This window comes from Dryas octopetala, chromosome 2, assembly GCF_963921425.1.
Source record: "Dryas octopetala chromosome 2, drDryOcto1.1, whole genome shotgun sequence".
Lineage (NCBI taxonomy): Eukaryota > Viridiplantae > Streptophyta > Magnoliopsida > Rosales > Rosaceae > Dryas > Dryas octopetala.
In genome coordinates, this window is record NC_141367.1 from 10100057 (window position 1) to 10110404 (window position 10348).

Sequence of the window (10348 nt, forward strand, 5' to 3'; positions counted from 1 at the left end):
TATTTATTCTAGTTTTGCGTTCATTTTTTTTCCTTATGGACCAAACTAAATTATTTTCTTTTGACAGGTTGAGCATGAGGAAATGGATACATATATTACATTGCAAAAGTTGATTTACTATGCAAAATCATGCCTCCAAGGGATTCATCCATGGTTTTAAGGACAACACTTTTCATCTTCTTAGATTATGAGAATTGCATTTCAAAGATTTTTAGTGAACCTACCAAATCTTCAATTTTTAAAATGTATAAGTTCTTAACTTCTTCAATGACAATTACCTTTACATGAAAACATGCAGGAATAGACCTAAGAACCTTTTTGACAACTCTATGTTCAGGAATTTGATCGCCTAGATTATGACAAGAATTAACTATATCCCAAATCTAATTTTTACCAAGTTGATTAATTAAGCATCAGATTAAAATCAATAAAACTTAAGCAAGCAAACAACAATCAATCACACAAAGAACATAAGAATTTGTTGATGCGAAAAACCTTTAACTGGAAAAACCCGCAGTACATAGTCAAGGGAAAACAATCCACTAAGATATCTGAAAAATTACAACCAGTGACTCGATTCAAACTTAACAAGACTAGCTCCTTCTAGAAAGATAAATTGACCGCACGCCACTTGCAACTCTTCAATCACAAAAATTGTATGGATTGCTAACACCCTTGTCACACCCCAATCCTGAATAAAATCTAATATCTAGGAGTGAAGCATGACTTACGTCCTAATCGTAGATTAATAAAAAATTTTCTACAATTAAGACGTGAGAAGAAAATAAAATAAAATAAAATAATTGAAGAGACTAAGTAAAGTGAAAATGAAAAATAGACTTTATTTAGCAAACTACTATTCCAAGAGTACCATACTAGATGTTTATCTTCTTCTATATTATAATGTATTGATAAACAAACAAAACATAGTACTCCAGCAAATTCTCTAAATTTCCCTTGGGTATTCCACATCATTGGTCATATTTCCGTCACCTGCATGATTTATTAGGGTGTGAGGTTTTAAGGCTCAGTAGGGTATAGTGATCCCTCATGGCCAGTTATCACATTTAATCAATGTCTCAGTAAAAGAAAATAAATATAGATAATGATTTCAATTATATGCAATGAGAATGTGTGTACTCACTCCTTAACCATTCCTGTTGACACATACCCAAGACAAACAGGCCTACACGTCCCATACCGTGCATCCTTCCACTGTGGCCCCGAATGTCCCAAGTATGAGCCAACACCCGTCCGTCCCTTAAGCCCAAATATTTTGAATATAATTAATTCCACTTTTTCTTCAATAATTCTTCCACAAATCATGAGATCACCAGGTACATCTCTCTTTCTCCATGGTATCTCTAATAAATCACGAGACCACCAAGTTCATCTCCCTCTCTTCTTGGTGTCTCAATTACTCATTTTCTTAACCTTGTTCATAATCACACTTTCCTTATGCACTTATGATTATGCATGTAAAGATAAACATTAATGCATGTATAGAGAAATTAAATAGTACCTGAATAATAATTTAACCTTACGCAATTTGAGTGTATCACAGACTTAAGAATTTCACGGTACACACACAAGATTAATAATAAAAGCTTATTCACAAATATAATACACTTGATACATTTAATGAAGAAATAACATCACAAGTAATAAAGACAAATAAGAAAATAAATCACACAACATGACACAAAGATTAATTGTAATATAGTCCAATCATTGGGGAAATAGAGACCCTACCTTAATTTCTTGAGCACGAGTTCCTTCTTGGTCCGTTCCTATGTGTTCGGGTCTAAAAAGTTTAAAAAATATAGTTTAGATATAACTTAATTAAATTTAAATTTATTTCACTCTCTTTTTAAGGAGAGTGTAACTCACACTCTAATTTAGAGGTGTCGGATTGACGCGAAACTTGTATCATTGGACTCGTATCGAAAAATAGAGTTAGGAGGGTGAAAAATTAGGCGAAAACGGTCAGGGAAAGAGCCGCACGCGCCACCACGCGCCGGCGGTGCGAGTGGGGTAGCTGGCCGGCCCCTATTCATCGTCTCTTTAAACAGCCCCTGTTTTTTCTAGATTTTTCAGTTTTTTTATCTCATTTTTGACTCGACTTTTGACCTATCAAACCTTCACCAAATTGAGCAAACTTATGCTTGTTTTAAAGCTCTGCATCACCTCTGTACAACCATATAAAGAACATGAACAACGGACTGTTAAAACTCAAGTTATAAGGCTTGAAAGGAGGCCATACGAACATGCAAATTTTCTGGAAAAATTTCCAAAATTTTCATATTTCTTTGTTTTTCATTTTCCTTCAATTCCAAACTGCAAAACATGTTTCTAAGGCTATAATAAGACTATCTACAACCTAATTTTTAGTTTTACAACATAAAAGAAAGGTGTGTAAATAAAATTATAAAACAACAAGTTTTAGAAAAAAAATTTGTTAAGGACACCCATGTTTCCATGGGTTCCTTAAACTCACCTTTCTTTATACCCCCCTTGAGTTCTATAGAGGCTAAAAGCTGTGAGTTCCTACAGTAAAGAAAAACCATAGATGACAAAAAGGGGTTAGTTTATGGAAAGTTTAAAGAAAAACTTCTAAGATAAAATTTCAATTTCTAACCTTACTAGAGTTTCCAACCTCTCCTTCTCTAACTCTTTCTAGTTCACTCTCTCTCTCTCTCTCTCTCTCTTTCTCTTTCTCTCTCTCTCTTTCTCTTTCTCTTCCTCTCTTTTTTCTTTTTCTCTCGGGTTTCTTCTTTGGTCTCCTCTGTTCAGTTTTCTTTTTGCTGCTCAAGACTATTCTTAAGCATACCTTATAGTCTAATTGGCATGCATTTTCAGTTAAGAAGGGATGTATCTAATGATTATTTAGATAAGGACTTATCCCCTAAAGGAATCATCACCCTTGATCAAGGCTTAGGTGTTCTAGTTTTGAGAAAGCTGATGGCGTTGGTTATTATCTTCAAATCCATTTAGATTTTTTTTTTTTTTTAGTTGGGCTTTTCATCTCTTGTAAAACAATTGGGTTAAAGCCCAAACTTAGAAATTTAACCCAATTTTAAAGCCCATAAATATTATTATTATTATTTATTATTTTATTATTATTTTTTTAGGACATTACAATCTACCCATCTAAAAAAAAATTTCGTCCTCGAAATTTAGACGTACCTGTGTCAAAAAATCTCTCGATATTTTTTGCGCATGTCAGATTCTAATTCCCATGTAGCTTCTTCTACATTCCCATGTTGCCACCAAACCTTGACTAATGGAATGGTCTTTGTGCACAAAACTTGTTCTTTGTGATCGAGTATCTGAATTGGTCGATCTTCAAAAGATACTTGCTCATCAACGCTGAGTTCTCCCCAGTCCAAAACGTGTGCTGGATCCGGTTCATACTTCCGAAGCATAGATATATGAAAAACATTATGGATACTAGAGAGTTGGGGAGGTAATGCTAATCGATATGCTACCTCTCCAATCCGTTCGAGAATTTCAAACGGTCCAATAAATCTTGGAGCAAGTTTCCCAGATTTCCCAAACCTCTTGACTCGGCGTCGTGGCGAGACTTTGAGAAAAACATGATTGCCCACATTGTATTCTAGTGGCCTTCTTCGTCGGTCTCCATAATTCTTTTGTCGACTTTGTGCAGTAAGTAAGTGTTGCCTGATGATCTTTATCTTCTCTGTGGCTTCTTGAACCAAGTCCGGCCCTAACAAAATATTTTCTCCCACTTCAACGCAACACAAAGGTGATCTACAAGGTCTTCCATAGAGTGCTTCATAGGGTGCCATCCCTATACTAGACTGGTAGCTGTTGTTATAGGCAAATTCTGCTAGTGGTAGGTGGTCTTCCCAGTTTCCTTGAAAATCTAGTATGCATGCCCTCAACATGTCTTCCAAAATTTGGATAGTTCTCTCAGACTGTCCGTCAGTTTAGGGATGAAAAGCGCTGCTAAGGTTCAGTTTCGTTCCAAGTGCATGCTGTAAACTTCCCCATAATCGAGAAGTGAATTTAGAATCTCTGTCTGAAACGATCGAAATTGGGATTCCGTGTAGTCTTACTATCTCCCTAATGTATAGCTTTCCCAATGTTTTGGTGGAATCAGTAGTTTTTACGGGTAGAAAATGAGCAGATTTGGTTAAACGATCTACAATAACCCATACAGCATCTCGTCCCTTTGACGATCGCGGTAGCCCCGTCACGAAGTCCATTGTGATGTTATCACATTTCCATTCAGCTACAGGTAGTGGTTGGAGCATCCCTGCTGGTTTTTGGTGTACTGCTTTCACTTGTTGGCACGTGAGGCACTTTGCAACATAAGTCGCTATTTCTTTTTTCATGCCCTTCCACCAGTATTGTCGTCGAAGATCGTGATACATCTTAGTGCTACCTGGATGGATGGTATAGGTAGAAGAATGAGCTTCATGTAGTACTTCGTCTCGCAAATTCGGGACTTCAGGCACGTATATCCTTCCCAGGTATCTTAATCCACCGTCTTTGGGAACGGTCCATCCTTTATTTTCATCTTCTGCAGCGAGCTTTTCACGTATGGATTTGCAGAATGCATCTTCTTGTTGCTTTTCAATGACTTTTTCCTTTAAGCTGGGTTGAGCAATTAAGTTGCAAAGATAAGCATCATTGTTATTAGCGTCAACGTATAGATTATATTCACGAATGGCTTCTACAACCTTCCACTTATGAATCCGTAAGCTTCCCACCGTTCCTTGAGATTTTCTACTCAATGCATCTGCGACTACGTTAGCTTTTCCTGGGTGATAATGTAGTCCAAAATTATAGTCTTCTAAATACTCCATCCATCTTCGTTGTCTCAAGTTAAGCTCCTTTTGAGAGAAAAGGTACTTCAAACTCTTGTGATCCGAATAGAGTTCAAAACGTTCGCTATATAAGTAATATCGCCATACCTTCAAAGCATGAATAATAGCTGCAAGCTCCAAATCGTGTGCAGGATAATTCTTTTCATGTGACTTTAGTTGTCGGGAAGTATAGGCTATGACCTTGTCAGATTGCATTAAGACACCTCCTAATCCTTGTAAGGAAGCATCAGTGTATACTACATAGCCTACACCTCGCTCAGGAATGATTAGTACTGGAGCAGTGGTTAATCGCTTTTTTAGTTCCTGGAATGAATTCTCGCACTCCTCGTTCCACTCAAACTTTGCCCTCTTACGTGTCAACTTTGTCATTGGGGCAGCGAGTCGGGAGAAATCTTTTATGAATCTTCTGTAGTAGCCTGCTAGCCCAAGGAAACTCCGTATTTCAGTGACATTTTTTGGTTGATTCCACTTCAACACTGCATCAACTTTGGAAGAATCTACTGATATACCTTCTTTAGAAATCACATGCCCTAAAAATTTTACCTCTGTTAGCCAAAACTCACATTTGCTAAACTTGGCATATAACTTGTGTTCTCTCAGCGTTTGTAAGATGTAATGCAAGTGTTGTTCATGCTCTTCTTTAGATGAGGAATAGACGAGGATGTCATCGATGAATACGATCACGAACCGATCCAGGTAAGGTCGAAAAATTCGGTTCATCATATCCATGAAAGCTGCTGGTGCGTTCGTTAAGCCGAATGACATCACCAAGAATTCGTAATGCCCGTATCGAGTTCGAAAGGCTGTCTTTCGTACATCTTCCTCCTTGATACGAAGCTGGTGGTATCTAGATCGAAGGTCTATCTTGGAAAAGAAACAAGATTCTCTCAGTTGATCAAATAAATCATCGATCCGAGGAAGCGGGTATTTGTTCTTTATCGTGACTCTATTCAGCTGGCGGTAGTCGATACACATCCTGAGAGATCCGTCTTTCTTCTTCACGAAAAGAGCTGGTGCACCCCATGGTGATGTGCTGGGACGAATGAACCCTTTTTCTTGCAATTCTTGAAGTTGAGTCTTCAGCTCCTTAAGCTCTGCCGGTGCCATTCGATGTGGAGGTATAAAGATAGGTGATGTGCCTGGATAAACTTCTATGGTGAATTCTATTTCTCTTTTCGGGGGTAATCCGGACAAATCATCTGGAAATACATCTTCGTATACTCGCACCACTGGGATGAACTCAATCCGCGGGCCATCTTCTTTTTCGATCTTGAGGTTAGCGATTAAGCTTCTAAAGTCATCATCTTTTAAGTTAACAGTTAATCTAGGATGGTGAGTTTCCTTATCCCCGTAAAATTTAAAGGTTTGTCCATCCGATGTACTTACCGTTACCATTTTTCTCCTACAGTCGATAATAACTTGGTATTGTGTGAGCCAATCCATTCCGAGGATGATATCGTACTCCGACATGTCCATTATCATCAAATCAAAATACACTTTATGACCCGCTATTTCTATCATGCAATTTTTACATATTCTATCGATTTTTCTAGTACCTCCTAACGGAGACCCAACTTTCAGTGAAAATTTCATGAATTCAGATTCTAACCCAAGGATGGATGCAAATGACTTTGAGATGAAAGAATGTGTAGCGCCAGAGTCAAACAATATTTTAGCCCAAGAATTAAATACTAGGAATGTACCTTCCACTATTTCTTGTTCTGTTGATTCCACATTTGCTCCCATAGCATACACTCTTGCCTGGGCAGGTTGTTCAGAACGTTTTATACCGGGTGGAGGTTTAGGTCTTATTTGAGTGGGTTGTCTTCCGGGATGTGGTGGCTGTTGTACCATTGGTGGCCTCCATTGGTTCTATTGTGGCGGGTACGGAGTATGGTATTGGAATTGAGGTGCGTGAGGAGCCTGGTGTGTCTGCAATTGTGGACAGAATCGTTGGGAATGCCCAGCTTGCCGACAGTGGTAGAAAATTATTGAGTCTCGGTTCACCACATTTGATCTTGGTGGCGGAAGTTGAGAAGGTCCAAACCTTGGGCGCTTGCTGCTTGGTCCTCCACTTGCATTCTTATGAATCCAATTTTTCCTTACCTTTGGAGTACTTCGTTCAGCTATAAGTGCTCGATCTACGACATCTGCATAACGAGTTAATTTGAGAATATTCACTTTTTCTTTGATTGCAGGTCGAAGACCTTCCTCAAACCTTTTTACTTTTGTAGCATCATCAGGTATCATGTAAAGCGCAAAACGTGATAGTTCTTCAAATTTGGCTTGATACTGGACCACAGTCATTTCCCTTTGGAGAAGGTACATGAATTCACGTGCTTTTGCTTCTCGTACAACTCCAGGAAAATATTTTTCAAGGAAGATCCTCTCAAACTCTTGCCAAGTCATATTTTCAGTGTCTTGCGTCCCTTGAACTGATTCCCACTAATGATATGTCTGTCCCTCAAGATAAGAACTGGCAATAGTTACTCGTAGTCCTTCTGGTACCCTCTGATTCATCATACTTCTTCTGATTTGACGTAACCATTCTTCTGCTACTATTGGATCTGGTATACCCTTAAAGACAGGGGGTCGAGATTTTCGAAATTCCGCTTGAATTCGCATGACTCGTTCCACTTCATCTTCTTCGTGACGTCCTCGATTGCTTTCACGAATCGCATTTGCCATGTCTTGAATAGCGGCGATTACTCCATCGTTTCCATTCAACACGTGGTTCGCATCCTCTGCTTCTCCAGCCATCTTAATAGAATAAGAGTTAATGCTAGTTAGCATTTCTACAAATATAAAATAATTTTCAAACTTATTTACCACAATTACATATAATCTATAACCACACCACAAAAAGAGTAAACAACCATTTAATATTATAGTTAGAAATCTAGGTATCTTGTTTTTTTTTTTTGTTTTTTTTTTTTGTTTTTTGTTTTTTGACTTTGTCATCTTTTACAACTCCTATCCTCCATTTTCATTATCCTAGTATCTAAGTCAAAAATATTCCAAAACATTCCCCAAAATATTTCCCTCAAAATATTTTTAGTTGCCAAAATCAACCCCCTTAAATACGGTCATCTTTAAGTTAATTTTTAGTGCTCTCTATCCTACTCGTCGTCAGAACTATCATCTGTGACTGGTGGTGGGGGTGTGTGGGGCTCGCCACAAGCTAACTCTGTAGAAATCTCTGACACAGGTGCAACTGCTGCTATAGGTATTGCTTCCATAATCTGTTGTTCTGCATGTAAATTTTGTGCTACTGCTATCTCACGGGAAATCTCATAAATCTCATCATCCATAGCCAACTCTAATGCCCCAACTAAAGCCCGAGCCTGTCCTCCTACACTGTGTCGAAGCATCTCGCTTTGAGATTCCGGTGCAAGGTGAGGAAACAAAATCAAGATATCTCTAATCTCATTAATCAAAAAGTTACGAACATCCTGATTGACCGCTTCATCATATACCGCTTGGTTAAGAGGAGCTATCCTCTCATGACCGATGCGATAACCCCCCCATCTATCCATTCCTTCAATTACATCCATACTGTCAACATAATTAATTTGTCCATAGGGTTAGTAGAACATAAACAAATAAATATTGAATGCAAACAGCAAACAAAAATCAATCATATACATACATATATTATTTATTTTACCTTCTAAAATCGTAGATGAAATATAATCCTACTCAATTTGTCCCATGTCTCAAACCTATAAGCTCTGATACCAACTTGTCACACCCCAATTCTGAATAAAATCTAATATGTAGGAGTGAAGCGTGACTTACGTCCTAATCGCAGATTAATAAAATTTTTTCTACAATTAAGACGTGAGAAGAAAATATAATAAAATAAAATAATATAAAATAATTGAAGAGACTAAGTAAAGTGAAAATGAAAAATAGACTTTATTTAGCAAACTAATATTCCACGAGTACCATACTAGATGTTTAACTTCTTATATATTACAATGTATTGATAAACAAACAAAACATAGTACTCCAGCAAATTCTCTAAATTTCCCTTGGGTATCCACATCATTGGTCATATTTCTGTCACCTGCATGATTTATTAGGGTGTGAGCTTTTAGGGTATAGTGATCCCTCATGGCCAGTTATCACATTTAATCAATGTCTCAGTAAAAGAAAATAAATACAGATAATGATTTCAATTATATGCAATGAGAATGTGTGTACTCACTCCTTAACCATTCCCGTTGACACATACCCAAGACAAACAGACCTACACGTCCCATACCGTGCATCCTTCCACTGTGGCCCCGAATGTCCCAAGTATGAGCCAACACCCGTCCGTCCCTTAAGCCCAAATATTTTGAATATAATTAATTCCACTTTTTCTTCAATAATTCTTCCACAAATCATGAGATCACCAGGTACATCTCTCTTTCTCCATGGTATCTCTAATAAATCACGAGACCACCAAGTTCATCTCCCTCTCTTCTTGGTGTCTCAATTACTCATTTTCTTAGCCTTGTTCACAATCACACTTTCCTTATGCACTTATGATTATGCATGTAAAGATAAACATTAATGCATGTATAGAGAAATTAAATAGTACATGGATAATAATTTAACCTTACGCAATTTGAGTGTATCACAGACTTAAGAATTTCACAGTACACACACAAGATTAATAATAAAAGCTTATTCACAAATATAATACACTTGATACATTTAATGAAGAAATAACATCACAAGTAATAAAGACAAATAAGAAAATAAATCACACAACATGACACAAAGATTAATTGTAATATAGTCCAATCATTGGGGAAATAGAGACCCTACCTTAATTTCTTGAGCACGAGTTCCTTCTTGGTCCGTTCCTATGTGTTCGGGTCTAAAAGTTTAAAAAATATAGTTTAGATATAACTTAATTAAATTTAAATTTATTTCACTCTCTTTTTAAGGAGAGTGTAACTCACACTCTAACTTAGAGGTGTCGGATTGACGCGAAATTTGTATTATTGGACTCATATCAAAAAATAGAGTTAGGAGGGTGAAAATTAGGCGAAAAAGGTCGGGGAAACAGCCGCACGCACCACCACACGCTGGCGGTGCGAGTGGGGTGGCTGGCCGGCCACTGTTCATCGTCTCTTTAAACAGCCCCTGTTTTTTTTTTTTTTTTTTTTCAGATTTTCCAGTTTTTTTATCTCATTTTTTACTCGACTTTTGACCTATCAAACCTTCACCAAATTGAGTAAACTTATACTTGTTTTAAAGCTCTGCATCACCTATTTACAACCATATAAAAAACATGAAAAACGGATGGTTAAAACTCAAGTTATAAGGCTCGAAAGGAGGCATACGAACATGCGAATTTTTTGGAAAAATTTTCAGATTTTTCATATTTCTTTGTTTTTCATTTTTCTTCAATTCCAAACCGCAAAACATGTTTCTAAGGCTATAATAAGGCTATCTACAACCTAATTTTTAGTTTTACAACATAAAAGAAAGGTGTGTAA

General features: G+C 37.2%; 1 pseudogene; it reads right to left on the bottom strand.

Moving 5' to 3' along the window:
• Positions 1-6725: 6725 nt before the first annotated feature.
• LOC147292985 (uncharacterized) lies at positions 6726-9719 on the bottom strand (annotated as a pseudogene).
• Between the last annotated feature and the right edge of the window lie 629 nt (positions 9720-10348).